Source organism: Oncorhynchus mykiss, chromosome 6 (assembly GCF_057628025.1).
Source record: "Oncorhynchus mykiss isolate SJ-2025 chromosome 6, ASM5762802v1, whole genome shotgun sequence".
Taxonomy (NCBI): Eukaryota; Metazoa; Chordata; class Actinopteri; order Salmoniformes; family Salmonidae; genus Oncorhynchus; species Oncorhynchus mykiss.
Window position 1 is genome coordinate 48,860,660 of NC_143027.1, and position 20,623 is coordinate 48,881,282.

The 20,623-nt window shown below is 40.8% G+C and overlaps 1 long non-coding RNA gene across 1 annotated transcript; it reads left to right on the forward strand.

Moving 5' to 3' along the window:
• The first annotated feature begins 2,860 nt into the window (after nt 1-2,860).
• On the forward strand, nt 2,861-9,787 carry LOC149982890 (uncharacterized). The gene is made up of 3 exons (XR_016496719.1): nt 2,861-2,931; nt 4,089-4,219; nt 8,993-9,787. It is a non-coding gene; the product is annotated as an uncharacterized LOC149982890 (long non-coding RNA).
• Nucleotides 9,788-20,623: the final 10,836 nt, after the last annotated feature.

The window sequence follows — 20,623 nt, forward strand, 5'->3', positions numbered from 1 at the left end:
CTATATCTTTTATCATTATGACCTTGTGAATAAAATGGTGTGGAAATCAGCATCACAATCACATCTGGACCAAATTGGTGACCAAATTTGTGACAAACGCTCCTAATCTTGAAGAGATTTGCCACAACTAATTGCATGTCTTTGAAGAGTTGAGAGAGTACTCCTTATTTTCTTTACCCAACCAGTACATCCACTCAATAAAATGGAGATGCTTCTTTAAACTTTTTTGTTGTCTGATTGCCCCTAAGCCTCCAGACCTGTCCCTTTTATTGTCTGCCACGCTCTTTTAATGTGTGGGAACTAGCATAATATCACTTATGACACAAACTAAGGTCTGATGGGTGAAATTGTATAATGTTGAAAGACCCAAAACATGATCCTAGGAAACAAACACATCTCAGTGATGTTATCAAATAATGCTGTACATAAAATGGGTTAGCTCTCTATTTTTTTTCTTCATATCAAATGTTATTGTTCACATATACATATTTAGCAGGTGTTATTGCGGGTGTAGCGAAATGCTTGTGTTCCTAGCTCAAAGTGCAGTAGTATTTAACAATTCACACCAAATCTAAAAGTAAAATAATGGAATTAAGAAATATATAAATATTAGGATGAGCAATGTCTGTGTGGCATTGACTAAATACAGTATATGAAATGAGTTAATCGGTATGTAAACATTATTAAAGTGACCAGTGATTCCATGTCTATGTACATAGGGCAGAAGCCTCTAAGGTGCTGGGTTGAGCAAATGGGTGGGAGCTGGCTAGTGATGGCTATGTAACAGTTTGATGGCCTTGAGATATAGGCTGTTTTTCAGACTCTCGGGCCCAGTTTTGATGCACCTGTACTGACCTCGCCTTTTGGATGATAGCGGGGTGAATAGGCCGTGGCTTGGGTGGTTGTTGCCCTTGATAATCTTTTTTGCCTTCATGTGACATCAGGGGCTAAAGGTGTCCTGGAGGGCAGGTAGTTTGCCCCCGATGATGTGTTGGGCAGACCGCACCACCCTCTGGAAAGCCTGCGGTTGCGGGCAGTGCAGTTGCTGTACCAGGTGGGGATACAGCCCGACAGATTGCTCTCAATTGTACATCTGTAAAAGTTTGAGGGTCTTAGGGGCCAAGCTGAATTTCTTCAGCCTCCTGAGGGTGAAGAGGCGCTGTTGCACCAACTTCACCACACTGTCTGTGTGGGTGGACCATTTCAGATTGTCAGTGACGTGTGCGCTGAGGTACTTGAAGCTTTTCACCTTCTCCACTGAGGTCCCGACGATGTGAATAGGGGCTTGCTCTCTCTGTTGTGTCCTGAAGTCCATGATCAGCTCCTTTGTTCTGTTGACGTTGAGGGAGAGGTTATTTTCCTATCACCACTCCGCCAGTCCCCCCACCACCTCCCTGTAGACTGTCTCGTCATTGTTAGTAATCAGGTCTACTACTGTTGTGTCGTCTGCGAACTTGATGATGGAGTTGGAGGAGTGCTTGGCCACGCAGTCATGGGTGTACAGGATGGGGCTGAGCACGCACCCTTGTGGGGCCCCTGTGTTGAGGATCACCGTAGTGGAGGTGTTGTTTCCTACCTTCACCACCTGGGGGCGGCCAGTCAGGAAGTCCAGGACCCAGTTGCACAGGGCGGGGTTCAGATCCAGGGCCCCGAGTTTAATGATGAACTTGGAGGGTACTGTGGTGTTGAAGACTGAGCAAAAGTCAATGAGCAGCATTCTTACATGGGTATTCCTCTTGTCCAGATGGGATAGGGCAGCATGCAGTGCAATAGCGATTGCATCTGTGGATCTATTGGGGCAGTACACTAAGAGACACAAGTGATAGTTGAAATGGAATGTAGACTAAGTAATTCTACTACGTTCTACTGTTACTGAAAAGTTCATCGATAATCATAGTAATTCACTATGATTATCAATTAACTTTTCAGTAGCAGTTGAAATACATCCACATTGTTGTAAATAGGAGAACAAAAGCTTTCCAGACAGACATTAAATATCTTGAGTGGTAGGCTGCAGGCCAAAGGTAGGGTGTGCTTCTCCTAAGCTCTTTAATTAGCTCTTCCCTTGCAGTTCAGTGTCCAGAGTTGGAATGTAGTCTGGACACAGGAGCGTGAGCCCTTGCAGAAAGACTGGTAATCAAATTTCCCGAGCAGGACATACACAATTATGAAGGACACCGGCCACTGGAAAGCTTAGATTGTCTTCAATGCATGTTCATAGCAACTTTTTTTTAAATGTGTTCCTGCTGGTGAAATAATATATGGGCCAATGTCAGAGGAGGCTGGTGGGGTGAGCAATAGGAGGATGGGCTCATTGTAATGGCTGGTATGGAATTAATGGAATGGTATCAAACATATAGAAACCACATGTTTGTGGTCAATTCCATTCCAGCCATTCCAATGAGCCCCTCCTATAGCTCCTTCCACCAGTCTCCACTGGTCAATGTCAGCCTGGCCTGGCTGTGTACAGGCCTAGAATCTATGACACTAGCTAATGACTACATAGCATCTCAAAATGAAAGTTTGATTCACTGTACATTTCTTACAGTACTCCTCATTTCAAACTTTTCCAAAGTTCTCTATGCTAATCAATACCAGTTGTACCATTATGCAGGATCATTTTCTGCTTGTGGCCACAGATAGGACACCTCACAGATTTCTTGAGCAGGCCTTTCTTCTGGAGGTATTTGTAACATTCTTTTTAGTTTTTTTTGCAGACAATATCACTTAGCACATAGGTAAAAACAGTATTGGATTTGAGCACGCACTTTATGTATCCAGCTGGAAATTGTAGAAATTATCGTGAAATACCCACGTGCAGGAAATTGTAGCAGCCATTACTCAGCCCAAAACGTTAATAGTTCACATGTTGTTGAACGACATCGAGGTTAACACCGCAGTGACAGTCAACGTTTACCAAGGACAACCAAGGTAAAAAAAAATTAATAAGATACATGTAGTTAAAATGTTGAATTGAATTTGTCTTGACAATGGGTGGATTTCATGTGACAACTGCAAATGAGGCGCCCTTTGTTGGGACCATCTTTTTCTCGGTCCCAGCCAGTTTTTAGCAACACAGCTATGTAGTTAACTAAGGACTAAGTGACACATCTGGAATTCAGCTGGTTTACACAAACAGTATCTAGCTTGTTGTGTTTTGCGAATTATATTAACTTGGTATATTATCTAGCTAACAATGTAACCGACGCAAAAAGCTTGTTAATCGTTGCCATAGCAGGATAAACCAGTTTGCTGACAGTGGTTGTTAGGCTAGCCAGTTTATTGGTTACCCAACTGTCAGCTAACTCTTTGATTGCTAGCTAATTACAGTAGGTAACTAGCTATTTACATTATAATAGCACTAGCTAGGAGCCTGGTTATAGCTTGGTCATGTGTAGCCGTTTACCATGTTTAGCCTGGCTATAGCTTGGCTATGTGTACCCGGATAGAAGCCCACTCAAATAGTCCAGATCGAATTTAATGTCCATCATAAATGTAAAGTCACTAGCCTGTACATTAGCCTAGTTAGCTAGCTAGCAACCTCAGTTAAAAAGCAAACTAAGGTTAATGTTACTAGCTAGGCTAGTCTACTGTCAGTGTGGGGCTAGCTAAGGTTAGCTCACCCAACCATTTGCAGGTAGTTACTGTTAACTAGACAGTAGGTTGGCTGCTTTAGCTTGTTAGGTATGCTCTAGCTAGCTCATTAGAAGTTAACAACGATGCACTGTTAATTAAGAAGTGAAATTTCCACAGCAATATCTGAATACAACAAAATATACAATGTAGACATACAGTAATAGTTCCTATGTGATAATATATCTGTACTTATGTATGCATTCATACAGTAATACCTGATGTATTAATATGATTGACCTTCGAATTATTATGCAGTGTTGCACTTGTAATAACCATAGTTAGAATGAATAAAAAATGTGTTTTTATGTGAGAGCTCACTAGACCCTTAGTGGTTCTGAAAACTATTTTTTTATATCTCACACATTTTATAATGAATTCCTTTTGGAGTGCATGACGCATTTTTCAACACTATTTTGCTTTACTCTGAAACTGTGTACTTTGTTCATCCATAGAATGTCACTAAAAGGACTTACAAACAAAGCAAGAAGATGGCCTCATCAGCAGAGGATGATCCCATTACCCTTAAGCAAGAGGTACAGGAACCAACTGGTTGCTGTAGATTATTATATACCTGCCATAGATGGTAAGTATTGCTTGATTCATCATTTTTGATTCCAGTAGAAACAACGATAAAATTATTTTGGGGAGAATTAAATATCTGACCTGACCAAAGCACCAGCCTCTGTTGGCTCTTTTCATATTGTTTATGTGACTAGTCTGTAAAATTTACACTGCAAAGTGCTAGCTTTTAGGTAGAACCTTTTTTAAGTTAGCTTCAGTTCATATTTCAGAAGTGCTGCAACAATTAATTGATCAGAAATGGTGCTGGGAGCCTCGCCCCATGCAAATACTTATACCCCTTGACACTAAAAACTATTGTTTTACCCAGTATATTTGAAGTGGGTTTAACCCATGTCAGACCTATTCATACTAAACCTACGATACAGGTAATAACCATGCAGGGCTATTCATGGAAAATACCTGTTTGGACATTACTGACTACGTTACAGATCGACCCATACAGACCAAGGGCTCACGGTTTTACATGTGTTATTAGACAGGCCCTAAATCCATCTTGATTGTTTGTGTTTTGAATATTGCATAGGAAAGAATGGTTATCCGACCTGTATCACAGATCTGTGCATTAGCCAAGCTATAAACTATAAAACAAAGGCAGGCCGGTCCACAGCCTAGTGGTTGGGAATCCCTGCTGTCACCCATCATCGGTTGGCTGACATTAGCCTGAATGTTCCCTTTGTTTTCCCTTTAGGATTTCCAAGTCCTGCCTTATCTGTTGGTCACTGTTTGCTTTGTTTTAATTACATTTTTAAACATTTGTTTGTTAGAGCTGTAAGTGCTGTTATTGTGAAGTGGAAATGTCAAGGAGCAACAACAGCTCAGCTCCGAAGTGGAAGGCCACACAAGCTCACAGAACGGGATAGCCAAGTGCGAAATCGTCTGTCCTGGGTTGAAACGCTCACTACCAACTCCAAATGGCCTCAGGAAGCAATGTCAGCACAATAACTGTTTGTCAGGAGCGTCATTTAAAATGTTTTAACCTTTATTTATCATTTTCAGCAAACTTCAAGTGTAAATATTTGTATGAACATAACAAGATTCAGCAACTGAGACACAAACTGAACAAGTTCCACAGACATGTCACTAACAGAAATGGAATAGTGTGTCCCTGAAAAAAGAAGGGGTCAAAAGTAACAGTCAGTATCTGGTGTGGCCAACAGCTGCATGAAGTACTGCAGTGCATCTCCTCCTCATGGACTGCACCAGATTTGCCAGTTCTTGCTGTGAGATGTTACCCCACTCTCCACCAAGGCACCTGCAAGTTCCCGGACATTTCTGGGGGGAATGGCCCTAGCCCTCACCTTCTGGTCCAACAGGTCCCAGACGTGCTCAATGGGATTGAGATCCGGGCTCTTCGCTGGCCATGGCAGAACACTGACATTCCTGTCTTGCAGGAAATCACACACAGAACAAGCGTATGGCTGGTGGCATTGTCATGCTGGAGGGTCATGTCAGGATGAGCCTGCAGGAAGGGTACCACATGAGGGAGGAGGATGTCTTCCCTGTAACGCACAGCATTGAGATTGCCTGCAATGACAACAAGCTCAGTCCGATGATGCTGTGACACACCGCCCCAGACCATGACGGACCCTCCACCTCCAAATCGATCCCGCTCCAGAGTACAGGCCTCGGTGTAACGCTCATTCCTTCAACAATAAACGTGAATCCGACCATCACAAAATGGGAAAAAAAAAGAAAAAAAAAGAAAAGTGACTTGCCACCTGGATTTGGTCTTATATAGCTACACTTTACATGTTATTTACATTAGCTACAAAATGGTATATCATACACTGCATTTTTGAGGAACAATGGGAGAGTAATTCTGCTTTGAAAGTTTATCAACTTGTAAACTCACTTTTGAGAAACTGGCCTTTGAATGTTTTGGTATCTAGTTAAAAGCTCTTTGTCTACACCCATTCAGCATCGTTCACAACGTCTTAAGCTTTAGCCCCTCCCCTCAATCTGGGTTTCGCTCTTGGAGCGTTCAGAACGCACACTTGACGCTTTGGCCAATGATTTGTTTACCTCTGGATAACATGAAAACAGCCTAACCAGCTCTGCTGGTAACAATGTCATTATGCTTTTTTGCCGATGTTTACTGACACCAGCCATATTCAATGGGTGTTGTACACTTTTTAGCTTAACTTTTTATGGCTGCAGGGGCAGTATTGAGTAGCTTGGATGAAAACGTGCCCATTGTAAATGGCCAGCTCCTCAGTCTCAGTTGCTAATATATGCATATTATTATTAGTATTGGATAGAAAACACTCTAAAGTTTCCAAAACTTTTGAATTATGTCTGTGAGTATAACAGAACTCATATAGCAGGCAAAAACCTGAGAATTTCCACTTCCTGTTTTTTGTTTTTCTGGGGGTGGCAGAATTTCAACCAAGCTCTCATTGAAATTACAGCGAGATATGGATGAGTTTTCACTCCCTATGCCTTCCACTAGATGTCAACAGTCTTGAACTTTGTCTGATGACTCTCATGTGAAGGGGGGTCGAATGACACAGCCACGAGTTGACCATGCATTCACTATGCGCGTTCACAGATGAAGGACCTGCGTTCCATCGCTCATCTGAAGTCATTCTAATTTTCCGGTTGGAACGTTATTTAAGATATATGTAAACAACATTCTAAAGATTGATTCAGTACATCGTTTGACATGTTTCTACTGACCGTTACGGAACTTTTGGACATTGTCACGTTATAGTGGACGCGCTTTGTGACTTTGGAATTGTTTACCAAACTCGCTAACCAAAGTAGCTAATTGGACATAAATAACGGACATTTTCGAACAAATCAAGCATTTATTGTGGACCTGGGATTCCTAGGACTGCATTCTGATGAAGTTCATCAAAGGTAAGGAAACATTTATGTATTTTCTGGTTTCTGTTGACTCCAACATGGCGGCTAATTTGTCTTCTGTTCTGAGCGCCGTCTCAGATTATTGCATGTGTTGCTTTTTCCGCAAACTTTTTTTGAAATCTGACACAGCGGTTGCCTTAAGGAGAGGTATATCTATAATTCCATGTTTATAACTTGTATTATCATCTACATTTATGATGAGTATTTCTGTTGAAACGATGTGGCTATGCAAAATCACTTGATGTTTTTGGAACAAGTGAATCTAATAAGCCAATGTAAACTCAATTTTTTTTAAATATAAATATGAACTTTATCAAACAAAACATGCATGTATTGTGTAACATCAAGTCCTATGAGTGTCATCTGATGAAGATAATTCAAGGTTAGTTATTAATTTTATCTTTATTTATGCTTTTTGTGAATGCTATATTTTGCTGGAAAATGACTGTGCTTATTGTGGTTTGGTGGAGACCTAACATGATCGTTTGTAGTGCTTTCGCTGAAAAGCCTATTTGAAATCGGACACTTTCGTGAGATTAACAACCAGATTACCTTTAAAATTATATAAAACACATGTATGTTTTAGGAACTGTAATTATGAGATTTCTGTGGTTTGAATTTGGCTCCCTCTATTTTCACTGGTAGTTGTCATATCGATCCCGGTATTGGGATTGCAGCCATAACAAGTTCACCTCTCTAGGGGGTGTGGGACGCTACCGTCCCACCTGGCCAACATCCAGTGAAATTTCAGAGCGCCAAATTCAAAAACAGAAATACTCATTATAAAAATGTATGAAACATACAAGTGTTACACATCAGTTTAAAGATGAACTTCTTGTTAATCTATCCACGTTGTCAGATTTCAAAAAGACTGTATGGCGAAAGCAAACCATGTGATTACCTGAGAACAGCGCCCAGCAGACAAATCATTACAAACAGTAACCAGCCAAGTAGACGAGTAACACAAGTCAGAAATAGCGATAATGTATCACTTACCTTTGATCTTCATATGTTTGCACTCCGAAGACTCCATGTTACACAATAAATGTTTGTTTTGTTCAATAATGTCCCACTTTATGTCCAAAAAACTCAGTTTTTTGTTGATGTGCTTTGTTCAGCAATCCATTGGAACAAAGCGCGGTCACAACAGACAGACGAAAAATCAAAAAAGTACCATAAAAGTTCGTAGAAACATGTCAAACGATGTTTAAAATTAATCCTCAGGTTGTTTTTGTCATAAATAATCAATATTTCAACCGGACAAAAGCTTCGTCAATAGAAAAGGAGAAACAAGAAAGGTGAGGTGTTGGATCATCTGGACCAACCATTGAGGAAGTCGACTAAACATTCCATTGTTTCTATAACTACCTCCCCCTAACAAGCAAAGTTTGAAATGTGTTCTACCCTCTTGAGGCTTTGAGTCTCTAGTGACAAGGAGTGACACGCGCTGGACTCCACTAAAATTTCCACTGTCCTCTCATTGAAAGTGCTGTTTATCCCTCATTTTTCAGAGTTAAAGCCTGAAACAATGCCTAAAGACTGGCCACATGTAGAGGAAGCCATAGAGATCGTGAACTGGGTCCTAAGTCAATCGGTGTCAGCTTTTTTTGGTCCTCCAATAATCGGTATTGGCGTTGAAAAATCATAATTGGTCGACCTCCATTTTTCATCCAAATCTTCTAATTATATGCATATCCGAGCTTCTGGGCCAGAGTAGCAGGCCGTTTCCTTTGGGCACGCTTTTCATCCAAGAATCTGAATGCTGCCCCCTACCCTAGTGAAGTTAATTATTTTTTTTAATGACTACCTCATCTCAAGGCTCTGTAATAATGTTATCAATAATAAAAAAAAAAGGGTGTCACCTATAAGAGACAGTTGTTTTATAAAAACATTCTATCTTGTTTTTTAGGTGGTTTGTTATCCATGGTGCTGTGGATGCTTACAGCAGGCTTGTGTTTCTAAAGGCCCCTGGCAACAGGAGTGCCACAGTCATGGAGTCATTTGAAGCAGCCATCACCAGCTATGGAGTACTATCCCGGGTGAGATGTCATCGGGGTGGTGCAAACAACCACATCTGTGCCTTCATGGAACAGTTCAGGGATGGTGAGAGGGGAAGTGCCCTCAGGAAGGAGCACTCGCAACCAGAGGATAGAGCTGCTGTGGGGGGACGTCTGGCATGGAGTCTCCAAGTCTCCAACGTTTACAATTCTTGGAGTTCACCTTCTTGGAGACGGAGCAGATCATCAACATCAACAATGAGGTGCACCTGTGGGCACTGCACTTTGTATTCCTGTCACAGGCGTAAAGAGATCTGCTGTGCCAGTCAGTGGAACCACCATGGGCTGAGGACTGAACAACGGCAGTCAGCTCTGCCGTTGTTCGTATCGGGTTCCCTGGCAATTTTGAGGGCCTATCTGACCCTCGGACTGGATTTTGTTCGCCCCAGCTTCAACCACATCACCTCAGCTCCTCCAACCAGCACCCCCACCTCAGCTCCTCCAACCACTAGCGCCTCAGCTCTTTACTGGTCGGATGGGGTGATTGTGCCACAAATCCAGTTCACCATCAGCAACACACAGATGGAACTGTTGCGGACAATGAATCCATTGGAAGGCCCCAGAGGCAGCCTGGGAGTTTAAATTCTACAGAGGGCTATGGCAATTATATCTTCAGCACCACTCGTTCCTTTTGAATCAGTTAAATTTTATAACACTAACTAAACTGTTTGAGGTAACATTCCCCCTCTAGGGATCCTGCGTGCCGCAGGGGTCTAAGGCACTGCATCGCACCGATCCTGGGCTGTTTCACAACCAGCCATGCTCGGGAGTCCCATAGGGCGGGGGCACAATTGGCCCAGCATTGTACGGGTTAGTGGAGGGTTTGGCTGGGGTAGAGTTTGGGGTTTGGCTGACAGTCGTAAATAAGAATTTGTTCTTAACTGACTTGCCTAGTTAAATAAACATTATGATTTGGTCTCTATAAAGGTACAACAGACGTATTCAACTCGTAACAAAGAGTGTCAAGGTGTATGGCCCCTCGGTGGGTTCAGAGAAATATCTTTGTGTTGAGGTTACTTGACAACTTGTGCTGAACTGGAGTGGACCTTGGCCAGAGTCGAAGCAATAAGAGACCTGCCCAAAAGCTAAGTACTTCTCCATTCAACATATTCCCCTCCTATCCATTTACCTTTGATTTTGAATGACCTTATCACACATTTCCCTGTTGAGTTGTGGATTTATCTACTATTATTCATAGTTTTTTCTTTGCCATTACTGTATTCCTGCGTTTGGAAACCCCTTACACCCTCCTTGACACTCTGTATGATTGGGTCTCTAGAAAGGTATGACAGATCTTCAACTCTAAACGGATGGGGCCCAGAGTTTAGACACAGGTGATCTTAACAATCATTAAGTACTTCTCCAATTTAAGATATACGGCCTATGGTTGAGATCAATTGTATTTTGCTCTATGGTGCTTTAGCACAACAGCCCCATCTGCTGACACAATATTTGTCTTCCACTCAGTACAACACGACCCAGGAGAGGCCTACTGCAAGCACTGGATTCGAGCCTTCAGTGTGCCTGCCGTCGGAGGTCAACCGAACATTCTGAATGGACATTATTAAAACAGAACTTTACCTTTTTTTAATGCCCAATTGGGACTTTTATAAATTGTTAAAATAAATAATCATGTAACTTCCTATAGTTAAAAAAAACATTATGTAGATAGGGGTTCTGTCCCTGTTACACTTTATATCATGGTGATTAACAGCAACCTACTATATTACAGTTAGTAACATAACATTGTTGACACATTGTGGTTGAAGATGGACTAGTGCCGGCCTCTCAACCCTGTTCCGGGAGAGCTACCGTCTTGTAGGTTCCCAAAAGGGGAGCTGTCACTTAATGCAATGGACGGGAAGCCTTCTTATTGCATGTAGTTCTAATTAAATTATAATGGCTGAAATTAATTTATTCTTAAATGTAGGACATCAAATTATCAGATTTGGATGAATTGGCTGTAATATGGCAGCAGTACTTCAGTCAATATCAGCAAAGGATTTTGGTTGAGTGTAGTGTTACTAAAAAAACAACCATAAAACACCAAGTCAAACTATAGACTGTATCATTTAATATTAATGATCATTAAGTGAACAATAACAGCCAATATGGAAACACAGAGCATTTGGAAAGTATTCAGACCCCTTGACTTTTTCCACATTTTTGTTACATCAGAGACTTATTCTAAAATGTATTAAATAAATATGTAGTGTCATACCTAAAGACTTGATTGTGTAATGCTGAATTCACAATACTGGAGGTCATGAATTCCCTGGAGGTCATGAAGTCATTGTAGGTGCTATGAAGAGGGAGCCTTAGTTTCTCAGCACACATGTTTGCCTCTGGGTACTTTTTCTTCTACTGCCCAGAGAGACATCTCCGCGCTGTGTGGAGGAATTCGATGGTTGGGGTGTCCTCAAACCCCAGGGGTGGCACCACTGTTGCTCCAGTAGCAAACTCCAACACCATTTCCACTGTGAGAGGAGGACATTTTAAAATGCACATTTTAATCACAAAATGGAAGAATATGCAGTTAGCGATTTAAACTTGAACATTTTAACTACTATCTTACCTTGTACCTCTGTCAGCCAGTTGAACCAGTGGTAGATGGTGTCGTTCTCCAAACACTACCGGTTCCCGCCATGTATGGAATGGGTTACTTTAAACAGGTCCCTGGCAGTGGGAGACTTTGTGGAATGTCATGACGTTGCCCTCTTTGGGTACAGAAAGCCCCACTCACCCTCTCCCTGTCTCCTACACCTAGGCTGCTGTGGTCAGAGAGAGGTCGTAAATTACAGGAGATTATCTCCTCATGGCCACATTATAGAGAGAGAGAGAGAGAGAGAATTTTCATAGAGAACATAGGAATTTCTTCCACCTCACAGAACTTGAGGTCCGAACAACATTTATGTTCTGGAGGAGGTATAAAAGATTGGTGAAGAATCTAGCTACGAACTGGTCCGTTTGGTACAATTTTGTGAAACTCATGGGAGACGATACGGCCACATTACCATAACTCTGTTTATATAATAGCCTCAGATATGAGGTTTCCATCTAATTGTTGTATAAGATGAATGAGTGAAGATGATACTGTTTGTAAAATTGTGTAATGTGATTTTGGACTGTTTAATGAAGGAAACTCCAATTCCCTTTTTGAGGTGAACTAAATCAGAGGACCGCCCATGAGCCCAGTTCGGACCTGGCGTCATGAGACAGCCTTTTTCTGCTCTCCCGAATAAAACCCTCATTTTGAGAATTTCTCAACAGACCATGTTGCTCTCAATTACGAGAGGACAAAGGTTGCAGACCAGCTTACCTTGATAACGAGAGGGCCAAGTTTTGAGACCAGACTGCTGAATCTTTTAACCATCCCACGTGGTTAAACTCTTAGACAATCGATACCGACAGAATAAGAACAAGACGTTGATATTAATTACTAGTCTGCAGCTAGGAATTCGGTATCATTGAACTCAAAGACCTGATAACTGCCGAAATATCTATCCATAACGACATGAATGAATGTCACTGAACTATCCATTCTAACCACGACAGATAGGGTGGACAAACTCAAACCCCGAATAAGTGAGTGTTCATGTGCAAAGGATTAGCATTTAAATTGTTATAATTATCAACTGTGTGTTGTCTTATCTCAGTCGAACCCCACTTCCCTTTTGTACACCAAGTCGCGATGCCGGTTTATCCCACTAGGGAAACTCCTTTATCATTTCCTTGTAACTACTGTTTGTTTATGCATTTCTGTGAATTACTTAGTAAATAAATGATTTAACTAAGACAATTGATGTATGGATGACTCATAGTGGGTTCGTGCAGATAACCAACAATTTACGACGTTTGGAATGAGACTAACGTGAGGTAAAATAAGAATAAGTCATTAATCAGAAGACTAATTGATCAGAAATAAAATATCTGAAAAGTTATATTAGGAATATTATAACTTTGTAATCTTAATATTTTCCTTGGTGCCCCGACTTCCTAGTTAATTACAGTGGCATCGCTCCAGCAGGTGTATCTCACTGATCATCCCTAAAGCCAACACCTCATTTGGCCGCCTTTCGTTCCAGTTCTCTGCTGCCTGTGACTGGAACGAATTGCAAAAATCGCTGAAGTTGGAGACTTTTATCTCCCTCACCAACTTCAAACATCTGCTATCCGAGCAGCTAACCGATCGCTGCAGCTGTACATAGTCTATTGGTAAATAGCCCACCCATTTTCACCTACCTCATCCCCATACTGTTTTTATTTATTTATTTTTATTTTTCTGCTCTTTTGCACACCAATCTCTACCTGTACATAACCATCTGATCATTTATCACTCCAGTGTTAATCTGCATAATTGTAATTATTTGCCTACCTTCTCATGCCTTTTGCACACAATGTATATATAGACTCCCCTTTTTTCTACTGTGTTATTGACTTGTTAATTGTTTACTCCATGTGTAACTCTGTGTTGTCTGTTCACACTGCTATGCCTTATCTTGGCCAGGTCGCAGTTGCAAATGAGAACTTGTTCTCAACTAGCCTACCTGGTTAAATAAAGGTGAAATAAATAAATAAAAAAAACATGATTAATCAGTTTAATCGCGTAATAATAATGACAGATTATTGGCATCATTATACTAAAAATTAAAGACACGGAGGGAGTCCACAAAAAAACTGCTCGGAGGCTGTCTGGGTGGTTCCCCAATGCCTCGAGCAGCCCAAGAGAGTTGAGGCCATATTTGAACCTGTTATGGTGTAGAGACGGTATGTATATTTCGTTATAGACGTTTCATCTCCTGTGGCAAAAATAAGTATTGAATTAATCTGTTTTGTGTATGAAAATGTTTCTGTTGGAATACCGACGATGTGTGATTAACATATTTACTAAACTATTATATACGTTCTCCTGTTCTGCAGCTAGAGAGATTGTAGGCATCGTCTTGGTATCTCCTGTATTTCCTCTAGAGACTGAAATCAATACAGGTAAAGCCATTCTGATTGTTAAATTACAATGAGAATCCTATAATGAATATTATACTTTTATAATTTGATGCTAAAAGTGGAAAAGGTCATTTAATGTTCCAAACCTCATGTCACTGAAGCTTGTGAGGTAACGGGGAGGTCTATCTCCATAGGCAGAGTCTCTGTCTGAGGTTCTCCTCCCTTACAGTTTCCTTTAACATATAAATACAAGAAATCACTAGTTGATCAATTTTTAAAAAACTTTTGTACACAGAGGGAAATCCAGTTTCTTTTCAAATTAATTAATTATCTATGGCACATATCACATGACATAATAAAGCTCAATCTACCTCCCCCTTCCTAACTCATAAACTATCAAATACCTTCAATCTTAAGTACAGAGCAGACCTCCCTAGCCCAGCTGATTTGATTGCAGCTAGACACATGCTGTCCAGCTGTAGGGGAACGAGCCTCATCCTGTCTGTCTTAAAGGCCTATACATTTGGATTCACCCAAAACCTAAAAGAAGCTGCTCTCCTCCTGGCCATAGGGCACTTTGATCTGCCTCACAGGATACTCTAAAGATACTGCGATATGGAAACATTATTTAAATATAATACAAATAATCCTAATATAAAACAGGGAAACAGCCCATGATCTGTAAATCAGTAAAATAACCTTTTATGTCTGTTTATTCACGAGAGAGATTCACACCTAGCTTACTTGCACAGCAAGCACTGCACCGCACTGTTTGTCCTCATGTACTGCATGGATATAGGGAAAATGTACCTATCCTGTTCAACTGCTGGATGGTAGGGTCAGGGATCAGGCAAACCCTCATAGTTATCAGCCTGCTTCTCCCGGTTTGCCACCTTTGGACTCCAGGATTAATCCGCCTCCTGAATCATTGAAATCTTACATGTGCAAATGTTATAAAAGTTACAATAATCACACTCAGCATAATCGACACCGTCCATACTCGCGCACCCCACTAGCGAATGTTTGTTCAGTCCAGTCCAATGACGCTTCATGTTCAAGCGATATTTGAAGAAAATGTCAAGGAAATCATAACACAACATAATAGTAATAGAAAGGACAAGTTTACTTGAATGGACATACTGTAAAATAACACATTGGCATTCTCACAACCAGCTTCAATTTTATTTTATTTTTTGCAATGAAATGTGTGTGTGTGTGTGTGTGTGTGTGTGTATATATATATATATAATATATATATATATATATATATATATATATATACACATACACACACACACACACAACAATGGCCGGAGTTGAATGGAACACCTTAGTGACTGTTCCCTCTGCTCTATACAATACATATGTTTATTTTATGTGATGATAAAAGGCTCATACAATACAAATATGTTTTTTATGTTTTCTTTCACAGTGATAGCGACTCCGACTGGGAGCCCCCGGTGCCAAGCTGCCCGCTCTACCTGTGCCCCCAGTGGTGTTCATATGCCACACTTCATGTTTGGCGTAACCTGAGGAAAAAAACAAACATAGGCTTACCAATAAACAAGTATCCATTAGCTAAAGCAAAGCATGCCCCGCCACCATAGAAAGCCTATCATTGATTCGATAGGCATGCGGGTGCATAGACATGTTACAATTTGTTGTACATCACTACATGTTGGGCGGCAGGGTAGCCTAGTGGTTAGAGTGTTGGACTAGTAACCGGAAGGTTGCAAGAATCCCCAAGCTGACAAGGTCATCTGTCGTTCTGCCCCTGAACAAGGCAGTTAACCCACTGTTCCTAGGCTGTCATTGAAAATAAGAATTTGTTCTTAACTGACTTGCCTAATTAAATAAAGGTTAAATAAATAGTAGTTTACTTTGAGATTGTCTGTCTGGAATATGAGGTAAATGCATGGGGGGCGTCATCTTTAAGGACTTCTACTATTTAGTAGAGTATCCAGACACTACTTGATTTAGAGAAACTTACCCCACCAGCAATCAACTTCCTCATGCTTGATCTGCAGTTTGTTCTGCAGTTGCAGGGGGTACAGATAACATGAACAAAGGTTCCAAAAACATCCAAATACGTCATTTTAGAAACAACACTGTTCAGTATAGTGGTGCAGGTTGTCATGACTCTCTCTCCTTGGTGAGGATCAAATGTGCCAGATCAACTGGCAATGGCTGACAGATAGCCAGAACCCCCTCTCTCCAACAGGAGAGGAGAGGGGGGAGTTGGGACGGGTTTATTGCTTAACAGTGGGTTGTAAATTTAGACAACTTTTTGCTCTGCAGTATTGGGAAAGAAATTCCTTTGCTGCAGAGAGACTCTTGCTACCTAAAAACTCTAATGTCAAACTCTAATGTCAAAATATTGGACATTGGAACAGTATTTCTGCCATCCAAATGTTTGGAATGGTTGGTGGGGATCTAAAGAATAATCATGTCAGTGTTTATTATTTAGTGATGTCATTAACTTCTTGGTGACAGTATTTTCACGTCCGGATGAAATGCATGCCCAAATTCAACTGCCTGCTACTCATCCCCTGAAGATAAGATATGCATATTATTAGTATTTGGATAGAAAACACTCTGAAGTGTCTAAAACTGTTTGAATCATGTCTGTGAGTTTAACAGAACTTATGTAGCAGGCGAAACACAGAGGAAAAACCATTCAGATTTTTCTTTTTGAGGTTACTCTCTTTTCAATGGTTTTTCAGTGGGAATCCAGATTTCTAAGGGACCTTCTTGCAGTTCCTACCGCTTCCACTGGATGTCACTATTCTTTAGAAATTGGTTAAGGTTTTTCCTTTGTGTAATGAAGAAGTTGCCCTGTTCAAAACGAGGGTCACTTCAAGTGTACAGTTTGTTAGAGGCGCGTAACCATAAAGGTAGTTTTTCTTCCTGTATTGAACACAGATCATCCCGTCTTCAATTTTATCGATTATTTACTTTAAAAAATATCTAAAGTTGTATTACAAAAGTAGTTTGAAATGTTTTGGCAAAGTTTACAGGTAACTTTTGAGGATGGTATAACTAAATAACTATCTTTGAAGGTGTACACATTCTAGTTGTCAGGTTTACATCTAAATGTTGTATAAAATATAATTAAGTATGACAATACTTTTGTGATGATAGCAATGTGATTTTAGCCTGAATGAGAATAGTTTTTCATCTAAACTTGTACCCAGTCAGTAGCCACGCCCCAGTGAGCTCAGAGTTCGTGCCAGCATGATGGAACGCCCCTTTGGCCAGAGTGCTTAAAGGACTTGCTAAGAATTAACATACTAGACCAAGCAGACGGACGGTGTGAACTGGAACTTAAAACTACAAGACCAGTGTGACAGACCGCGTGAGCGGAACGTTACGAAATGGTTAGAAGCCCTGAAACTCTCAATCTCTACAGAAGAAGATAACCTCACCAAGGAGACCAGAAACATTCAGTCTGCAGCTATGCATGTAAAAAGTGGTCCTAGAACTTTGACTAAAAGACTTGAGTTGGGAAGGAAGACAATCCCCTTTGAGACAACTGTTGGTACGTCTGAAGTATCTATCTAACGAACACTCCAAGACCATACCACAGAATCTCTACAACTAAGAAGGACATTGTGACCTCTGGTGGACAACCAGAGCCTTACATCGAGCCACAACCTATAGACAGATCAATTAGTTTCAACAGAGATCGACAGAGAAAGACAGCTATGCTTAAGTATATATATTACATTCCTAATCCGAATGAGCGGGTGTTAGGGGGCTAAGTATTCATATTTCCGTGACCGTAACTTCCAAATGTATGTAAGATAGTCACCTTATCTTCCCCCCCCCCCCCCCCCTTCCCATTGTGTAACAAGCCGTCATATCATGTCAGTCCACCAGAGACTTCTCATGTAAGTATGTCTATTCTGTTCTAATTTAGTTAGTTAATAAATAAATGATAATACATTTGTGTAGTACTGAATATTCAAAAGGGATGGGGTTCTTGTGGATCCATGGGTTATGCGACATTCAAAATGAGACTGAGGTAGTAATTGACTGTTATTGATGTAAGAGATACAGTGGGGCAAAAAAGTATTTAGTCAGCCACCAATTGTGCAAGTTCTCCCACTTAAAAAGATGAGAGAGGCCTGTAATTTTCATCATAGGTACACTTCAACTATGACAGACAAAATGAGAAAAAAAAATCCAGAAAATCACATTGTAGGATTTTTAATGAATTTATTTGGGTTATTCGGCTGTCCCCATAGGAGAACCCTTTGAAGAACTAGTTTTGGTTCCAGGTAAAAACCTTTTTGGTTCCAGGTAGAACCCTTTTCGGACCAAAAAGGGTTTTCTTACCCGGACAGCTGAAGAACCCTTTTGGAACCCTTTTTTTCTAAGAGTGTAGTTTGCCCAAACCTATTCCCTCGAAGCGGGGAAAAACACCAGTTGAACAGGAAACTCTGTGTCCTGCACGTCCTGACTTTAACTTGTTTTCACACCAGACCAGAGTGTAGGGTGCAGGCAGAGAAATCAATATCTCAGGAAAATGGTTGGCTAGATGGATAGTGGTCTGGAGGACACCCAATCCTCAGTTTGTGTGCTGTCTGCAAATAATATTACTTGACCTTATGTCCTCAAGTTCAGGTAAATGTATATTAAAACCTCTCGTCTTTCCTAAACTTGTAGAAATACCTTCAAGTAATTGTTCAAGTGAATTGCAATTGCATATTGCTGGCCCTAAATTTGACCTGAAGCGGATATACAGTGAGCTCCAGAAGTATTGGGACAGTGACAGTGGCTCTCTCTTCCAGCACTTTGGATTTGAAATGATAAAATGTGTATTAAAGTAGTAAAAAGTTGAGTATTTGGTCGCATATTCATAGCACACAATGACTACATCAAGCTTGTGACTATACAAATTTGTTGGATGCATTTGCTGTTAGTTTTGGTTGTATTTCAGATAATTTTGGTAAATGAGTGAGAAAGTTACATACAGTGCCTTGCGAAAGTATTCGGCCCCCTTGAACTTTGCGACCTTTTGCCACATTACAGGCTTCAAACATAAAGATATAAAACTGTATTTTTTTGTGAAGAATCAACAACAAGTGGGACACAATCATGAAGTGGAACGACATTTATTGGATATTTCAAACTTTTTTAACAAATCAAAAACGGAAAAATTGGGCGTGCAAAATTATTCAGCCCCTTTACTTTCAGTGCAGCAAACTCTCTCCAGAAGTTCAGTGAGGATCTCTGAATGATCCAATGTTAACCTAAATGACTAATGATGATAAATACAATCCACCTGTGTGTAATCAAGTCTCCGTATAAATGCACCTGTACTGTGATAGTCTCAGAGGTCCGTTAAAAGCGCAGAGAGCATCATGAAGAACAAGGAACACACCAGGCAGGTCCGAGATACTGTTGTGAAGAAGTTTAAAGCCGGATTTGGATACAAAAAGATTTCCCAAGCTTTAAACATCCCAAGGAGCACTGTGCAAGCGATAATATTGAAATGGAAGGAGTATCAGACCACTGCAAATCTACCAAGACCTGGCCGTCCCTCTAAACTTTCAGCTCATACAAGGAGAAGACTGATCAGAGATGCAGCCAAGAGGCCTATGATCACTCTGGATGAACTGCAGAGATCTACAGCTGAGGTGGGAGACTCTGTCCATAGGACAACAATCAGTCGTATATTGCACAAATCTGGCCTTTATGGAAGAGTGGCAAGAAGAAAGCCATTTCTTAAAGATATCCATAAAAAGTGTCGTTTAAAGTTTGCCACAAGCCACCTGGGAGACACACCAAACATGTGGAAGAAGGTGCTCTGGTCAGATGAAACCAAAATTGAACTTTTTGGCAACAATGCAAAACGTTATGTTTGGCGTAAAAGCAACACAGCTGAACACACCATCCCCACTGTCAAACATGGTGGTGGCAGCATCATGGTTTGGGCCTGCTTTTCTTCAACAGGGACAGGGAAGATGGTTAAAATTGATGGGAAGATGGATGGAGCCAAATACAGGACCATTCTGGAAGAAAACCTGATGGAGTCTGCAAAAGACCTGAGACTGGGACGGAGATTTGTCTTCCAACAAGACAATGATCCAAAACATAAAGCAAAATTTACAATGGAATGGTTCAAAAATAAACATATCCAGGTGTTAGAATGGCCAAGTCAAAGTCCAGACCTGAATCCAATCGAGAATCTGTGGAAAGAACTGAAAACTGCTGTTCACAAATGCTCTCCATCCAACCTCACTGAGCTCGAGCTGTTTTGCAAGGAGGAATGGGAAAAAAATTCAGTCTCTCGATGTGCAAAACTGATAGAGACATACCCCAAGCGACATACAGCTGTAATCGCAGCAAAAGGTGGCGCTACAAAGTATTAACTTAAGGGGGCTGAATAATTTTGCACGCCCAATTTTTCAGTTTTTGATTTGTTAAAAAAGTTTGAAATATCCAATAAATGTCGTTCCACTTCATGATTGTGTCCCACTTGTTGATTCTTCACAAAAAAATACAGTTTTATATCTTTATGTTTGAAGCCTGTA